This window comes from Macaca mulatta, chromosome 15 (assembly GCF_049350105.2).
Source record: "Macaca mulatta isolate MMU2019108-1 chromosome 15, T2T-MMU8v2.0, whole genome shotgun sequence".
Taxonomy (NCBI): Eukaryota; Metazoa; Chordata; class Mammalia; order Primates; family Cercopithecidae; genus Macaca; species Macaca mulatta.
The window spans coordinates 110,108,126-110,127,150 of NC_133420.1; the positions used below are offsets into that span (position 1 = coordinate 110,108,126).

At 38.6% G+C, this 19,025-nt stretch overlaps 1 long non-coding RNA gene across 1 annotated transcript; it reads right to left on the minus strand.

Annotated features, from left to right (window-relative positions):
• Nucleotides 1-8,128: 8,128 nt before the first annotated feature.
• Nucleotides 8,129-18,562, minus strand: LOC144334819 (uncharacterized). Its single transcript, XR_013405060.1, has 6 exons — nucleotides 18,445-18,562; nucleotides 18,163-18,213; nucleotides 15,846-15,900; nucleotides 11,497-11,751; nucleotides 11,236-11,419; nucleotides 8,129-9,893 (listed from the first exon to the last, which is right to left on the minus strand). It is a non-coding gene; the product is annotated as an uncharacterized LOC144334819 (long non-coding RNA).
• Between the last annotated feature and the right edge of the window lie 463 nt (nucleotides 18,563-19,025).

The following is a 19,025-nucleotide window of genomic DNA, read 5'->3' on the forward strand; positions in this document are numbered from 1 at the left end:
AGATGGCCATGGAAGAGCGAGGAAGCAGACCCACACCAGACACTAAATTTGCCTGCAATTTGATCTTAGATGTCACAAGCTCTGGAACTCGGAGAAATAAATTTCTGTTGTTTATAAGTCACCCAGTCTATCGTATTTTGTTATAGCAGCCCAACTGACTAAGACACTAAATGTTCATAAGCTTGAATGAGAAAAAAAATCCATTTTTATTTTCACTAACCTCTAACCAAAATTTAACATTTTCTTCCATTATGAAGGTAGGCCACAAACGAGAGTGGCATGTAGCAGTTTATGTTGCCAACAGAAATCAGAGATATTTTTCTATCACATTTTAGGGGTTGCATATATCTCAAAATATCACTAACGCTCATTGCTACTTTGAAATTATAATCATTATTAGGCCTGCTGCCAGACATTATTATTAAGGTGTTAAAGACAGGTATTACTGTATCTCAAATTTTAAAAAATATTTTGATAACTGCATTTTGTTATAATTGATTTCCTTTGCAAGTCTATATATTTTATTTTCTGTATTTAAACATGAATCCTTGGAAGAAGACCAGAGGCTTCACTGGACTTGGAAGGAGGGCATAGCACATAAAAATGTAAACCCCTGAACACAGGTGTCTCTTGCTGCACCCCTCACTCACTGATACCAGCAGGAGGAAGAGTGATGATCTGAGTGATGAGAGTTCTAAAACCAGCAGGAAAAGCCTGACTCCAGCCCTTCCCTTTCCCTCTTCCTGCACCTGCCTGGGTGCAGAGCTTTAGTGCTGGTTTGCCCTCAGACATGGAGTCAGGGGTTGGAGGTGGATGGTTTAGCTCTGTCCCTGGTTGGTATGTCTATCTTTTTCTGAGCTGAAGTACCAGAGAGCCCACATGGGCATAGATCTAATGCCATATTGCCAATTCAGCTCTGACCTCTCACAAAGCTATTATTTTGATCTCCATCTGTCTGTTCCACATCTGTTTCTTAATTGGTTTAAAACTCCGGCCACACAGAAAAGTACCATTTGTTGGCCCTCTAAAACTTGGCCAGGCTGAAAGGCTCTCTCCATCTCTTATTTTTTCTTCTGGGAATACACTACAGTGAAGGAGGCAATGCAGGAAAATGGGCAGCTCCACTTCCTCCCAGGAGGTTTCTTAATTGTTCCTTAAGTCGCATTGGTACAAGATGCCAGACAAAAGCTTGAAGCAATGTACTTCCTTCTTGGTTGTCCTAGAATCAGAGCTATAAATTAGTTGGGTCATTGCCTTTTAAAAGAGGAGGAAAATATGAGGTGATAATAGTCAAGGTCATTGTTGTGCATCCAATGAATTCTGTAAACCAGCTGTAAAGATTCTTCCTTAGCCACTGGCCACAGAGTCTAACACAGCTCTACGGACACTGGCAGATTTTCTGGATCTTCAGATCAGACTTTTTCCCTAAGCAGCTCATTTCTCTTTGCCACTATTAACCTGTTAGATGAAATATAGTTAATCTTATTATGAACTAAAAAGAGAAATAATGATTAGAACATTTAGCTATGCTATGCAAGGACATAAAGGCAACCAAAATGTTGTCGCTGAAATTTCAACAAGGGTCCCCAAACCAGCTTCCTTCCATACTACCATCTCCTACTTGTTGACACACTGCGTGTGAATAAGGCCCTAGGGTGATGGCTTTTCTTGTGTTGTTCGCAATAATGCTATGAGCCGGAATCACCATTAACCGTCTTTTACAGATGAGAGCCCTGAGTTTCCTTTGAAACTGGCCTGAAGATACCTGCTAAGGTGCTGAGAAATGCCAAAACTGTTCTGTTCCAAGTGTGTTCTTAGAACATTCCCAAGGTCATCAAAAATGGTGGAGCTGGGATTTAAATCCAGGCCTGGGCACCAGAAAGCCCAGGATCTCAGCTACTGTCAGAGAGATGAGTCTGCTCTTTGTTTCCCTCTGTTCCAGCATCCCTCTCCTAGTCATCTTGTTGAATCTACCATTCAGAATCCATGAAAATTCAGGGTGCCCATCTCCACATGTGTTCACAAGGTATCTATTATAATTGAAACCTCTTAACAACCATGTTAGATGAGTCATGTTATCACTTCGACGTTACAGACGAGCAAACTGAGACTTAGGCAGTGGAAGTAAGTTTCTCCAGATGAAATCACAGAGCTAATACAGCACCAGAGCCGACATATGAACCCCAGCCTTCACCTAAGTCAAAATTTTATAAATTCCAGTACAAGGCTCTGGTGGCATGGATTTTTTATCTACAGCATCTCAGCCTGGCCAATCTTGTTGGAGCTAGCTCGCAGGACACACAGAAGGACACGGGTCATGTAGCTTCAATGCACTGGGCTGCCATTGCTTTTTGGGCCTTCAGTCTACCTGCATTTCCAATGAGAATATTCATTCATTTTCTCCATATCCTAGTAAATTCTTCAGATTCTTATTTTAAGCAACAACTTTCTATAACATAATGATAGCATTTCTGCACACCGCACATAGTCCTTTCGGAATTTTGAATAAAGAGACTGATATAATTGTCAAATCTCCCCATCCTGATGAAAAGAGAAGGCTAGGAGGACAGGCTTGGAACAGAACAGCTTTGACATTTGTCAGCTCATTAGCAGGAACCTTCAGGACACATTTCCACTCTTGGTGGTCAGTCACACTCAGTGTTAACACAAAGGGACTGGCCCTCTAGGCATAGAAGAAACTTTATTCTCCCATTAAAATATAATTGCATAAAGAGATTGGGAATTAAAGCCAAAATTGGGCTTGCCAGACATAAAACATATCATGCTTAGTTTGACTATTTCAGGGTAACAACTGCTGTTTTGAGCAACAGTTGTTTGGGGCCATTCTTTGCATAGAAATATTCAACATAATCTTTAATTGTGCTAAGTGGTGTGAAGGGGAAACCTGCTTCAAGGCTAATATGATAATGAGTATTATCTGAGAGACTAGAAGAAAGGCGGTTAGGAATATAATCTTTCATGCTTTTTGTTGTTGTTCAGCTAAAAATAAAAGCTTCGTTAAAGAGAGTTTTAAATGAATTATACTTCTCCATTTCTCTCACAATTAATTTTTGTGCAGCCCAATTGCAATTTGCAATACTGATGCTTTTACCCTAAGCAGAGCAGCGTGAATTGGTTGGAGAACGGCAGAGGGCAGTGCTGAGCTGAAGCTGGCTCTGGAAACTTGCTTCTGGCTATAAAATTGTGCCTGTTATTAGATGAAATCTTAAGACTAACTTAGCCACAGAGGAAATTAAACTGCTAATTATGTGTGTCTAAACCACTAAAAATGGGTCCAGTTGTTGCTCAAGATTTCAGAAACACCCACCTCTTCTCTTTCTATTTAAAATATATAATTATGCCTGGATATAGTACCTATTAACAATTTTATACAAATTTAAAAAATCTTTTAGAGTTATCTGTTTACGTAGCTTGTCTATTGCTTAGTAAATAAACAAAAGATTGGTGGTTATAGTTTCATGGGGTTTTTAATTGTTCATGTCCATGTCTTTATCAGGGTACTCCATGTTCGGGTCACATAGAGCAGAGTTCCAATGGATTGAGACAAAAGAACCACATTATTTTTATAGCACTTTATCAAAAATAGATTTCTATAGAGCCAAACATTTCAAAGATTTGGAGAGAAACTGATTCTAATTTGGGGGCAAAAAGCAACAATGGTGGCATAAATGCATGTATGCATTTAGGAAACTGAGGTCATCGTAAATTTATCCTCATGACCAGGAACAACAACAGAAACAACAACAAAAGCAGACATCTCAGAGTAAATGTGGAGTCCATGACCAGCCAAGACCATTTTAGGTTCCTTGTGCTGTATCAGACAGCCTGGTGGCTGTCCGTAGATGATCAGATAAGCAAAAGGGCAAGAAATTTGATACAAGGTCTTAACAAAATATGACTGGAAACTGACAGTGAATATATATGCTATGTTGAATAATTTGAGTAATTTGCATGGTTCAGGGCCTTTAGTTTGCAAATAGTTTTTCATGTATTATGTATCTCTTTTAGGGCCTTACTACTCACAGTATGTTCCCTAGACCAGTTTCATCACTTGGAAGTTTGTTAGAGATGCAGAATCGTCATCTACTAAGTCAGAGTCTGTATTTTAATAGGTCTACAATGATTTGATTGCACCCTCATGTTTGAGAAACACCATTTTAGGGTTCTATTTCCAATAATTTGCTTTCCCTGAAAGGGGCATCCCTTCTACTTTTAGTATAGAAATGGTTCATAAAGCCTAGGACAGCAAACTCTTATTTACGGTCAATTATAAGAAGTCCAATTTGTGGTTGTAGTTGCTTTCCTCTTTGCAACAAATAAAGACTTTTATCATCTCTGAAGAATGCTTTTTTCCAGCTGGTTTTAACTGGACCTAAAACATCAGCTGGTCATTACTTGAAGAGAACCCGGGAAGAATGAATGTACTCAGAGGACATGATATTTGCATATTTCTTTTCAGGGTTTCCTGTCATGCTGAGAATGGTGCGATGTCATAGTTCGCCACCCCTCCCATGGGTTTAGCCCTCCAAGCTCATTCTGTGCCATTTATGGGTTTCACAAAAGGCTGATAATGACCTATGTTACTTATCCATCAAGAGCTATGAACCAGAAGCTTCCTGCCTCCATTCACCCCTTCCTGGAGCAAGAAGGGGCAGCATGGTTAGGTCAGCCAATCAGAGTAATGAGGCTCTCCTGCTTGGCAAAATGAGCTTAATCTAAATCAAATACTTTCCACCTTGGCAATTTTAACTAATTCCCTCAGGAAAGTACAAGAGCTACTGAAGCCCCGACAGTCTTTGCAAACCTCCTGGTAAGGCAAGGCAGGTAATACCTTTTAAGCTTGTTAATGTCTTATCCTGCTGGGTTCTACAACTGACTCAGAGAATAGCTGTGACTCCTCAAACCAGAATCACAAGGAAATGTAGCTTTCAGGGAGGAAGACCAAAAGTCCAGCGCTACACAGCGGATGGCTTTATTCTGTGGTGATAGCTCCTCGACTGCCTTGATTAAACTGCTTCCCACATTGTCTTTCTGCCTATGTCCCACTAATCATCAGAGAATCTAAGCTGCCAGGATTCGAGGGCTGCTCTCAGATAGTCAGGCTGCAGATTAGAGAGGCTCAAAACACATGCTTTCCCACGTGCAATCTGCAGGGACAGCGCCAAGAGGTGGTCTTCGTAGAGAGCAGCTCAGGTGCGTCAGAGATCCTGGGAGCTTGGGGAGCCTCCCTCCTCTAGGGCAGTAACTGTGAACACCTGAGGCTCACTCAACATGAAGGGTTCCCTGGATAACACTGCAGGGCTTCTCAGATGACCTCTCCCTGCCACCTTCAGCAAAAGAAAAGGTCTTGCTTAATGCAGGCACAGCTTACTTGGTTTATCAAACAGAAGCTGCGGTGGAGACAGACGATAAAGTTTTTATTTGACTTTGTGGGCACTGACCTAGGACTTTTCCCTGAAATTTTCCTCTGACTTTTTAGTGGGAATAAATTGTCAACGGTGGAAAAGAGAAAAGTGCCTTTGCACGCAGAACAAGGTATTTATCCACAAGTCTTTTAAGATTTTTGTTTGTTGGGTTTTTTTTTCCATTTTTGTTTTTAAAGTCAGGTTTATTGAGGGATAATTTATGTATGGTAAAATCCATCCTTTTAAATGTACAGTTCTATGAGTTTTGACAAATGAATGCCAGCACAATCAAGACATAGAACATTTTCATGAACACCAAAAATCTCTCACAATCGTTTGTAGTCAAACTTCACCATCCCCAACCCCAATCCTGGGCAACCATTGATCTTATTTCTGTCCCTACAGTGTTATCTTTAGTCCTGAAAGGTTTAATTTTTTTGACAACAATAAAGCCCTCCTTTTTCACAGTAAGGAGGTCCAGTTAGTGTAATAAGATATAGTCAAGAGGTCCACTCTGGAGTCAGATAAATGCAGGTTTCAATCCTGGCTCTGCCCCTTGCTCACACTGATTTGAGATATATTACTTCATTTAGTGAAGCCTCAGCGTTCTCATCTATTAAATGGCATAACAATAATCAGCAACAGGTATTGAATACTACATTATTTGCTAGACTTGTTTAAATCTCTGCAAGATGCTACCTTACTGATACAATGACTAATTTTTATCTTTCATGTTACCTTCCACTTTCTAATGTGGACAGTAGTAAGCCCAGAGTTATGGCAGTAATCTTCCTATCCATATCCACATTAGAGGGTGGACTAGGGATCCCCAGTCACACAAGTTTGATCCCTCCCAATACCTATCAGGGTACATAACAGCTATGTAGAGCACATACATCAAATAAGGGAATATTTAACATGGCTCTGAAAAATAAACACATCCACATTTGTTGCTACATATGTAGGTATTCATAAATGGTTTACATTAATGTCATGTGTTTTAAAATTTTACATAAGTGATATACTTTTTGCATCCTTTTATTTTTCCATTTAGTGATCTTTTTTAGGTTTATCTATATTTGACTACTAAATTGTATTCCTTTTCATGGATAAATCAGTCTGTGTATCCATTCTGCTATCCAGAATGCCCATGTTTTTGCTGTAGACATGCATAAGAATTTCCTTAAATAGGAATAATATTCACCAAGGTAGGGACTGGTTTCTTTTGGAAAGCAAAGGAGAGACGAGAAAAAGAGACAGGTAGAGGACTTTAGTTGTAGCTATAAATATTGTTTCTTTTTTTTTTTTTTTTTAAGGGAATGCAGCTATGGAGCAATCCATCTAGCAAATTGTTAGTATCTGTCTGTTAATTTTGGGTGAAGAATTCATGAGTGTTTATTATTTCTCTATTTTATTTTAAATTATTTTATAATTAAATATTTAAAAATTAACACATAAAAAATCAATGGATATGGTTCTATTCTGGAATTCATAATCTTTACTAATGACGCTAAACTTGTGTTATTGACTTTTTCATAAATAACAAAAGATTCCCACAATAAAGGTGAGGTACTTATGACATATACCTAGCTAGTTTGGTCAAGAGTCAAGCTTTTCCCAGTAAGTGCCACTCCATCAATCATGGTAGCTAGGCTCTGCCAGTTTTTCCTGTAAGAATCCAGTTTCGTTTTTTCCTGTTGGTTTTGCTGTAGTTAGAAGTAGTGAGTTTTGTGTGCTAAGAAACATGCACAGGACTCCTCTAAAAATAACTAGATAAGTTTTGTATATTTAAGAGAAGGGGGTTATGAGACACCTAGTAATTCATCTGATCAAACTCTCCACTGTTAGCAGGATTTGGCTAATACAGGGCACCTAGGGAACAAGCATGCTTTTTCCTTCATTTCACTCATCTTTTACAAAATAAAGGGAACTTGCCTTTGGACAGGAAATAGCTAAGCTTTGGAAATAGTTGTGAGGCTTATCCTACTCTTTCATTTTAATGACTTTCCCTGGTATTTAATCCCATCTTCGCTTTCTTCTGTGACAACACTTATTAGTATGCTCTTCAGATAGCTGAGGAAACAAACAAGGCTATCAAAATACAGCTCACACCAAGTTCTCCGGGCTGAGGTGGCAAGTGGGCGTATTTCCCTGCCCTCTTGTGGCTTGATTACAGAATTCCTGCTGTGCTCACCCCCTACAGCTTATTATCTTGCCTCTGACATAACACGGGGAGAATGAGAGGTTTAAGATTCTGCTCTGCCACTTACTGAAGAATAGATGGTCACTCTATTAGTGACCGGACTTTATCATACTTGATAGCATTTGCTTCTTTAGGGACTGATGTCTCCAAAACACTTCTGATCAAGATGACCTGAGAATGTCTGAGGTTGTACTTTGCATGTGGAAAGACCAAGTGTGCAAAATAGGTCATGGGCTGGACCAGTAGTCACCTGAGAATAGCCATGACTTTGGAAGGCCACCCTTCCACTGGAGTTTGTGACATGATCTCCAAGATAAATCCTGCTTGTCAGAACCAACCAGTAATTATTTTGCAACAATTGAGGTTGAATATTGTGAGCATGCCTATTAAGTGGGATTTTGAGCTGAGTGGGATGTGTAATACCATATAGAGTGAAATACAACTGCTATCATTAAGAAGTAAAGGGAAAATTTTAATGTTAAGCAAAGACCAAAGAAGATTTCATGGATCAACTGTCATGCAAGATCTTTAATACAGGGCAGAGAAAAAAGCAAATCAGGGCAATAAATAGTTCTCAAACTATGACAGTACTGAAAGTCAATCAAGTGTGATTATCACTGAAGTTAGTTCCTTGAAGTGTACTTCCAAATTTCTCTTTGGCAAGAATGGGTTGCAAATGCAATCACTGCCCTAGGATTAAAAAAAAAAAATCATGTGTGTTGGGTCATTTCCATTTTACAGAGAGAAATCTAAGTTACAAATGAATTGAAATTATTTGTTACAGATCTCATAGTAAATTAGTAGCAGAACAGCAAATACAACCGAGAGTATCTTGTGCCTTAGATAAGAATTCTTGTCTCCAGAGCAGACTTTCTCTCTGTAGCAGTAATGAACTGCTTCACTGCTTCCTAATGCACCATATGCCTTAGTCAACTTGTCCTTCTAGGCTCCTGGAGGCACCAGGTCACTGTGTCACAATGTAGTGTCAAAATGTCACAATCATATCAGCTGGGTGATGACAACAGGGATGCAAGCCAAGGGGTACAGAAACACATCAACACTTTTGTTGTGCAGCATATAGATGGCATCATTTTCTATATCAGTATACAAAAAAGCTACTTGGGGATAACATAGAAACTAAAATTAAAAATGAATCTCTGCCTCCCCTGGTAAAATGGTTTATCATCTATTTGCTAGCCTCAGGTTTCCATCAGGCACTCATACTTGACTTATAGTTTGAAAACTGTAAAACAAAAGTAAAACTGCACTATTGCTAATATTCTAATTGTGCAGATACGGTGCACAATAATCATGGCTCTTGACTTCTGCTTTCTAGAAGTATAGTCAAATATATATGATATGCATAATCAGCACCACTTTCTTTATATTTAAAATAAAGCTAAGACGGCCTAAGAAGCCAATGTTTGTGTATACTCAAATGTATATATGCATATGTGTAAATGGATAATATATGTATATATTTCATGAGGATAGTCCTTAGGAAAATAAAATGCTAAGATGTATGAAAATAATAACTATTTTTTGTATGGTTCCCTTTCCATTCACCAAACTGAAATATATGTTTCTGATGAAGTTGGTAATAGGATATATAGATAAATTGAAAGATATAGATATATAGATGATATCTATTTCTTCATTGTTTCGGTTTCTCCATTCCCTTCTGCCTTACCATCTTTCTTCTTCCCCACCTAGTGATGCCCTCACTCTGGCCCCTGGGCTTCCCCCATTCTGCTGCATTGCTCCATTGGGTCTAGATGACAGATTAGGGATAGTCAACAATGGCTCTGATGTAATGTTTTTGCAAATGTTTCTGTGGCCTACCTGGATACATGGAATCATTTAGAATGCTTCCTTAAAAAATGCTTACTAGTAGTAAGTACCGCAGACCTGCTGAAAGAGAGCTGTATTTAACAAGCCTCTTCACTCTTCTTTTTATGCATAATAAAGTTTGAAAACCACTTCCATAGAACAGTGATCCTCAGTAGTGCAGTGTGCTATCCAGGGAGGGAATAGGCAACTCATACATTAGGTTTGGTGGTGATGGTGATGGATGGTAGACTTCAAATTACCCCACGTATCCCAATTTGGAAATACCAGTATAATATTCAAGTAGTATTCTTGCTGCAGTGACTGAAGCTTGCTGCCAGAGAAGTCACTATTAGTGATGGGAAGGCTTTCTTTCCTATAGATGTGTTGAAGTAAAAATATGATCAGAACAATTGTATTTGGGTTTTATGATGCTCCTAAAAGCAAATAGGAAAAAACGATGTTGCATATTTAACTTATTTTTATGTTATAAAAATATTTAATTCTGTATGAGAATATAGAAACACAACAAATTTCTTATGTGACTGGTATGATTAATAAATACCACAAACCTGTTTCTAGTTAGATTCAACATAATTTTGAGAGGCAAATATGTATACAAAATGCTGATTTCTGAAAATTGCTACTTTTGGTAGCCATGAAAATATACCACTCAAATCACAGAGCATGACTGACTGAGAGCCCCTCTGGATCCACTATCATATTTGCACCATGCTTCTCACAGGCTACTCCTAGCTAATGCCTGGACACAGAGTGAATACCAGGGCAGGTCCATTCCAGGAAGATGCAGAGCTCATAGCAACTTGGACTCAGGGACTTCTCATTGACCTGGCTGAATTACTCTTGGAACTAACTCCATTGCAGCCCGTGACTCTTCCTACTCTATATTCCTTCCTTCCCTCTCTCCTTTCATAGGTGTCAGACCTGCACCATGGTCTCACTAATGGCTCTCTCTACCTCCTTTCCCTCCCTCTCACCATCTTCTGTTATTCTCTCCCTCAACAAATCTCTTGCCCACTTAACCCTGTCTTCATATCTGCTTCTTGGCAGAGCCAAACTAACACACTACTAAGCTTCACAGAAAGCACTTATCAGTTTACATTCTGTCCACTCCATCAAACATACACACACACTGATAACCCCTCCCCCTGCACACACCTTGATAGATTGTTCACACTTTCCTCAGGCTACCTTAATTTATTTACTTACTCTCTTACTTACTAAATTTGAAATGAAACTTCACCACTCACTTTGAATAATTGTAACTATAGCAATTGGAAAGATAATGAAGGGTAAATATGGAAGTGGCATATCTGCTAAACAAGTCATTTTAAGAACTAGAGTTGCAAATTAATTATGCTAGCTAGAGGTGGGCTGTATCAGCAGTGTGATTGCATACTCTTTCTTATGCTATTTAATTCACCCATTTTATCCTGTTTTTTGCACATGAATTTTTAACTCAGAAAGAATGTCTTTGGGATAGCAGTAAGGAAAAAATAATGTAATAGCTTCCCAATGCTAAGAAAAACAACCCCAGAATTTTTAGTTTTTTGAATCCTATTGAAATCTGAATCCAATCTACCTTTTGGATATTATATTCCTGCTACCTTCCCACATATATTTTACCTACCAGCCAAACCAGACAAATCACTCTTCCTGGAGCACTAGGTGGCATATTGGCCACTAAGCCTTTGTTCATACTATTCCACCTGTTGAGAAATCGTTGCGGTAGCCCGTATCTTAACCAGCAATTCATACCTAACTTTTCCATCATGCCTTCCTTGATTAGTCGAGCAGGAAATGACCCCTATATTCTTAAAACAAATACAGCACAGCACCGTTTACAAGCACAGATTCTGGAACTGAATTCTAGATTAAAATTTCAGCTTCAACCCTGTGTGGTCTGGAGCAACTCATCTCACCTGAGTCTCAATGTCCTTATCTGTTAAATGGAGAAGATAACAGTTTCAATAAATGTTCATTTTGAAAATTAAATAAGTTATCAATTATTATACTTACGATTTTGGTATAGGTTTAGGCCATGTAGCCTTCTAGTATAGTATAATTATTTGTTTATGGTATTTATCTCTCTGAATAGTGTGTAAACTCCTTGAGGTTAGGCATTGTGTTTTTTCATCTCTCTTTCCACCACAGTTACATGTGAATGGTGGATGCTCAATGATTGTTATGTTTTGGTTTGGGGTAAGTGGATGAAACACAGGGTGAATGAATTATGAATTCCATCTTTCATATTTACTCTCGCAACAGCTAATGCTATCTGGGGGCAAAAGTAACAAGAACAGAAACTATGTTATGAGGATAAATGAGAAATTAACCTTCAGGGGCAAAAGGTGCAACATACCTGGTCATAACTTACTGGAGTAGACTTTTGGAGTGCTTCCATTTTTCCTATTTTTAAGTGTCTGCTTATTACACTTTTCTATTATAGTAAAACATTTTAGGTAGGTCTTAAAACCAACAAATTCCAGTGCATACTCTGGTAGAGAAAGGACAGCTAAGGAGGTTGCCAACCAAGAAGATTCACAGGGAACCCTAATATTTGGGAAAGTATGTAAAACCCAGACGGCATCTCCAGTCAGAGGCTGAGTTGATTCATACTAACACTGCTGGTCGCTTTTCAGACTTCAGTTTATTACACTCAACTAATATCTGCCTCGCTTCTTTGAATTTACATCTAAAAACTAATTTTGGATGTTGTCCTCATTGTTAGCTAAGACATACTGATATATTTAAAATGTGAATCTCACATGAAAATAATAATTATTGATGACTGGTAGTAAAATGTCTGCAAGATTTCGTATGATTGTTTTTAATAGGTACACCTGATTTTCGTCCCAGAAGAACATACCTCTAATTTGACCATGAAAATTTATGGTAAATGTGTTTTGAGACAGAATTTTGCTTAGCTTCTTTGTAGATACACTCTATTTCTGTAGAGTGACTATCTGTAGGGTAGAGAGGTGCTACTGTGTTCCTAGAGTCTTTGTTTTCTCTACCTCATTTACGCTTACTCTCATGGAAGGCAAGGGTAAACAGGCCTACCTAGTTCCCATAATCCCTCAACTAGCTACTAGGACACTGCCAGAGAATAGTGCCCAAACTGGGGAAAGTCAGAAGAAAAACATGTTGTGTTTTAATTGTTATTTGAAATAATAACTCCTTTAAAATGCATATTGAACTCCATTCATATTGAGTTGCATCATTAATTTATCACATGAAATAAAACTTGCTTAGGACATCCATGGATTCTCTAAATTTTTCCTATGTAAGGCATGCCATATCTGTGGTGCTCAGGTAGTAATAGGGAATATTTGTTTTCAGATCATTCTTTCATAAACATTCTTATGATATATAGAATGTGATGGTTAAACTATTAGGAGGGTACATTTTTCTTGTTATAGTTCATTTCAGTAGTCATTAGGATGTCTTAAATTGGGGTCCCTATATTTATCTACTGGTATTTCAATATAAAGCTCACATGATGCAAATCTTTAGTTAAAAAAATTCCTTGTACACATATACAAGAGAGAGCGGGTGTTAGATAACCTATATCCCAACTTTCTAGCTTCCTAAAACACTTAATATATTGTAACAGTCTCTTTGGCAACTGTGTGTTCCCTCAGGGTGGGGGTCATGTATCACTCACCTTTGCATTCATAGAGTGATGTATGGTAGGTACATGATAAGTAATCAAGAAATATTTGTTGAAAGGAAGTTCTTGAATGAATATATTTTGTTGCTTTAAGGAAAAAAATTATGTGTAATGAATGGAATGCATGGCCTCCTTTAGGAATACTGGCTGTGTGAGTATCTGGTGTAATTTCTTCATATGGCAATATGGCAATATGAAGAATGCAGTTCCTAAAACATGTAGCAAAATGAATCTAAGGCTTTCACATGTAAATGACTACTGGGTGTTCACTACATACCAGACACTACACTAAGTGCTTCCATGGATTATTTTGTTTACTCCACATACTCACCCACCCTACTGGTGCTATTGTTAACCTCAGTTTACAAATGGGGAAGTTCAGGTAAAATTGAGTAATATTTTAAGTATTGTTTACTACTTGTCCAACATCACACAGCTAATAAGTGATAGATTTTGATCTCAAAACAGGAAAGTCTGGTTTTATGGCCTGAGGTCTTAACCATTATGCCCTACTGAATTTTTAATGGACTCAGAAAATGCATATTCTACACAAGACAACCAGACAGGAATCATGTACTTCCAAACCCACTCAATTCATTCATTCAATAAAAATTTATCATGCACCTTCTTTGATCAGTTTTTCAACAGTCCCTTGCTGGGCTTTCAAAGGCGATGAGGAAAACAGCTTCCATCCTTAGTGTGTTCACAGCCTTTTATGGAAGTGATTCAGTATGGTGAGATTTGAACAAGGGACACTGAGGCCACCTTCAAGTGGTCACTAGCTTACCCAGGTTGGCCTGGGGCTGCTTGGCAGAGGAATTAAGGGCTCATCTTGGAGGAGGAGCAGGAATTTTACCAGGGGCACAAGACTGGGAGTGTTCTAGAAGGACAACCAGTGGAAAGATGAGGAGATGAGAATATCAAAGCTGACATGTTTCTGGGATTGAAAAGGATATAGCAAAAACATAGAAGGTGAGCCGAAAAGGCTCATAAGTTTTCCAAAAACATTATGTTCAGGCTCACACATTCTGTTTGTGGAGCTCAGGTGAAAAAGCTGCAGTCTTCTAGTCAAATATCATGTCAGCCAAACCTCCTGGCTTGAGCTGGGAGCAACCCAACGTAAAAACATGCTCATTAATCTATCAGAATGATAGAGTTGCTGGGTATGGTGGCTCACGCCTGTAACCCCAACACTTTGGGAGGCCGAGGCAGGCAGATCACTTGAGGTCAGGAGTTTGAGACCAGCCTGGCCAACATGGTGAAACACCATCTCTACTAAAAAATACAAAAATTAGCTGGGCATGGTGATGCACGCCTGTAATCCCAGCCACTTGGGGAGGCTGAAGCATGAGAATCACTTGAAGCCAGGAGGTGGAGGTTGCAGTGAGCCAAGATTGTGCCACTGCACTCCAGACTGGGTGACAAAGTGAGACTCCATCTCAAAAAAAAAAAAAAAAAAAAGGGATAGAGTTTGCCTCTGCTTATGCAATCATCCCTCAGTATGTGCAGGGGATTGGTTCCAGGAACCCCACACATAACAGAATCTGTGGATACTCAAGTTCCTTCTATACAATGGCATAGTATTTGCATATAACCTATATGTGCAAATAAATATGCACATCCTCCTGTATACTCTACATCAGCTCTAGATTACTTAGAATACTTAATACAGTGTGAATGCTATTTAAATAGTTATTATTGGGTTTTAAAATTTTATATTTTGTTGTTGTATTGTTATTGTTTATTATTTTTTTCAAATATTTTCCATCTGAGGTTAGTTGAATCTGAGGATGTGGAATCCATTAATATAGGGTGGGAGGAATTGTACCCATTGTCCTCCCACAGAAATTTTACTTTCAGTTTTTACGTTAGTTATGTAATGACATTTTAATTAATTGTGCCAGTAATTCCTGGTTGACCAACTAAAAGAAAAAAAAATCAGGCTTTATGTTGACAGTTAAGGTGATGGATGCTCCCCTTCTTTTTGAATAGTTTTGCCAGGCATGATTGATTTAATAATAGGCAGGTTTCATTTTAATACTAGTGACAATTGGGGGAAGAGTTGGCAAGGAGAATAAGAGAGTGGTACTCTCTAGCAGGTATTTAACAAAGACAGCCTGAAAATCAATATTAATCCTTTGCTGGCAGCTGAAAATTTTAGACAACTTAAGCTGACGAATGGGTCATAACGTCAGTCAGTAGTGTTAGTCTATTCATTGGCTGGCTCTTGCACTAAATGAGAACTTTTGTTGATTAAAAATCCATTCCAGGAATGCCACTGCACATGTTAAAGAGGTCTTATTTTCCCCTGGGACCAAAAATGTTCCTTCCTTTGCCTTTTCAGGCCTTTCTTTAATTTCATCCATTTCTGAACAGCCCTGTGACTTCACTGTAGGTAAAATTCTTACAGTTATTTTCAAGCTCCAGGGCTACCTATCTCCAACCAGCAGAGCAGGTAGGTGGCTGCATGGAGCCCTCCTCACCCATGGAGTACATCTCCTGCACACACCAGACACAGTCAACCCAAAGCTGTGAAAGCTGCAGAGAGCAGTCTTACAGAACCAATCAACCCTTAAACACGGCCCTACGGCTGGATTTCTTGTCCTTATGTATACATGTTGGTGGAAGAAGTGTCACAAGAAAACTGTGAAGAAAATCAGGAAAGAAGAAACTGTGAACCTTCTGTATTTCATACGTAGTAAATGCAAGTCGAGGTCATTGTCGTAATTCAGTCTCTCTACTTTGGGGATCTGCAGGAGAAGATCTTAGGTTAGAACTGAGGTGGGCTAGTGTGGCAGAATGCTTGAAAAAGTGAACTTTGGCCTAGCCAATCTCTCAGAAAACAGGGATTTCTTATAGTTTTTACCTCTTACTTGCAACTGGTTAGTAAGAAAACTCATGCCTGAAGTATTCAAGACAATTAGGAAAGTGTAGAAGAGATTAAGACCACCTAGGTGAATGGTAAACAGGAGCTGCTTGAAGAACACGTCAGAATCTTTATAGCAATCCAGGGTAAGTAGGCATCTCTATGGGAACTTCGTGGTTGAGGAAGCATTCTCTTTTCTTAGAAATGCTATGGTGTCTTCTGCTCAGTGTGGAATATTTGTTCAGGTATGTTCTCATAGCCTTGACTTACATTAATGGAACATATATCTTTTTCCTCTTTTTTTTTATCTCTTTCTATCAACTATATAAATTATGACCATGCCCAAGAACCTCAATTTACAAAATTGTCTTTTTCACACTACTGGTTGGAAAAGAGTTAGAAAAATGGAAAGGTTTCCCGAAAGCCCCTTTGTTAAGAAAGTGAGGAAATTCTCCACGACATAATCCCCTGTGGGGCTCTCTAATATTAGGGAAATAATGAAATGAGATAATTCAAATTTCTACCAATATGTCACTCTAGGAGTCAGACTGTGACTTCTACCTCACATCCTGCGAGCAGTAAATTCTTGGTCTCTCCCTCTTTCTATTCTACTGAACACAGGAAATTGAAAATGTCAATTAGAAAAGCTTATGAAACTGGAAATCTGGAAACTGGATGGAAGACTGATTTAAATACAGAACACCTCTTAAATGGGCCCATTGTTATCAGGTTTAGAAAATAGTGAAAAGTCAAAGGAATTGAACTCCTGTTCACTTTTTACGGTAATGCGTTCATGAAGCCAGATGCATTATATAGTTTTCTTGTTTGGCACGTATGACCCTTGAGATATTGGTGTTCTTATATCATGTCACATGAGGTTATTGAAGTTATTGGGACTCAGGTAACGTAACTGGTGAGTGAGATAACATGAATGCATTCAGACATTCCTGATTCCACAGCTGATATGCTTTTCAAGCACTATGTTTTAAAAAAAGTTTAGCATATGATAAAGACAAAATAGATTGGGAAGTCCTCCTTGATGTTTCCGTTTCTTTCACACCTCACATTCAAACCTTTTGGCTGTGTCTACACACTTATATATAAAATCCAATCACCTCTTTTTTTTTTTTTTTTTTTTTTTTTTTTTTTTTGAGAAGGAGTCTCGCTCTGTTACCCAGGCTGGAGTGCAGTGGCACGATCTTGGCTCACTACAAGTTCCGCCTCCTGGGTTCACGCCATTCTCCTACCTCAGCCTCCCAAGTAGCTGGAACTATAGGCACCCTCCACCATGCCCCGCTAATTTTTTTGTATTTTTAGTAGAGACGGAGTTTCACCTTGTTAGCCAGGATGGTCTCGATCTCCTGACCTCGTGATCCACCTGCCTTGGCCTCCCAAACTGCTGGGATTACAGGCGTGAGCCACCGTGCCCGGCCACCTCTCTTCTTCATTGTTGCAAGCCATCAGCATTTCTTTCTTGAATTACACAATATCTTCCTAACCGTTCTCTCTGTGTCTACCCTTGGCAATAGAAACTTGCATGAAGCTTTTGCAAGTGTTTCCTCCAAGTCTAAAGCTTGTCTTCTCATTCTCTTGACATTTTTTTTTTCATAGAGCAGAAGTTTTAAATTTTAATAAATTCTAACTTATCAATTATGTCTCTTGTATTGTGCCTTTAGTGTTGTATGTATCTAAAACGTCATCACTAATCCCAACATCATCTAGGTTTTTTCTGATGTTATCTTCTAGGAGTTTTATAGCTTTCATTTTACATTTAGGTCTATGGTCCCTTTTTGAGCTAACTTTTGTGACAGATGGGGGTAAAATCTGTGTATAGATGCACTTTTGACATGTGGATGTCCAAATGTTCTAGGATTATTTCTTGTAAAAGCTATTTTTCTCTATTGTATTACTTTTTCTTCTTTGCCAAAGATCAGATGACTACATTTTTGTGTATTTATTTCTGGGCTCTCAGTTTTGTTTTACTGATCTATTTTTCTATTATTTTACCAATCACATTGTCTTGATTACCATAGCTTTATAGTAAGTCTTAAGTCGTGTTTGTTCTTCAACTTTGTCAGGTACACCCCTTCCTCTGCCCTGCTTGTTCTCTCTCCCTGTATCACTCTTCCTACAGATGTCCACTTGCCTGATTCTTTTTCTTGTTTTCTTTTCCTTCTTTGAGCCCCACCACTCGTCCCTGCCTTAGCTCCTTACTCTCCTTTTTTTAAAACTACAGTAATCATTTTCAACAGGCCACAAGTCTACTGTTTATTGCCTGTCTCTTCTCATTAGAATAGGCACTCTACAAGAGCAGGGGCTTTTGTCTATTTTGTTCACCAATAGACCCCAACCAAGCACCTAGAACAGAGCCTGCCCGTAATATCTCTCACTGAATACTGAATGAAGGGTTAAAATACTTGCAAGTAGCCATATGGTTCTGCTGATGATAAAATAGAAAGTAATACATCACATTTTCTTTGACCCCTCCAACCATATGTTGTAAAAGCGTAGTTTCCTTTGCATGTGGTCTCCCATTTTTGAGATCTGTCCAGGTTACTTGATTCATCCATTGCTTCAGGAATCAGTTAAGAGGATGTTATCATTTAAATGTAATCAATGTAGCAAGGGGTAGCTATAGGAAGTTTGGACAGAAAAAGAGGGCTGACTTATTACCCAGGAGATGAGGGTCTCATCCCTGTACAATGACTTTAGAATTTGCTCTGACAGACAAAGACAAAGTTAATCCTACCTCAGTTTGACTATTGACTATGAACCTTTCACAGACAATTTAATCAGCACCTCGACTTAGAAAAAAGTCCCAGTCATTCATGTACCTGACCTAATACACTGCACAGAAAAAAGAAAAGGAAAGAAAAAGTAAAATTTACAATAGTAGTTAAAAATAAAACCCCTAGAGTAGAGTTTGTGGTTCTTTATGGAATGGCCATTCACTTTTGTATTCTTCAAGTTATGATCTAGCCCATTTATAAACTCCTACATAGAGTTCCT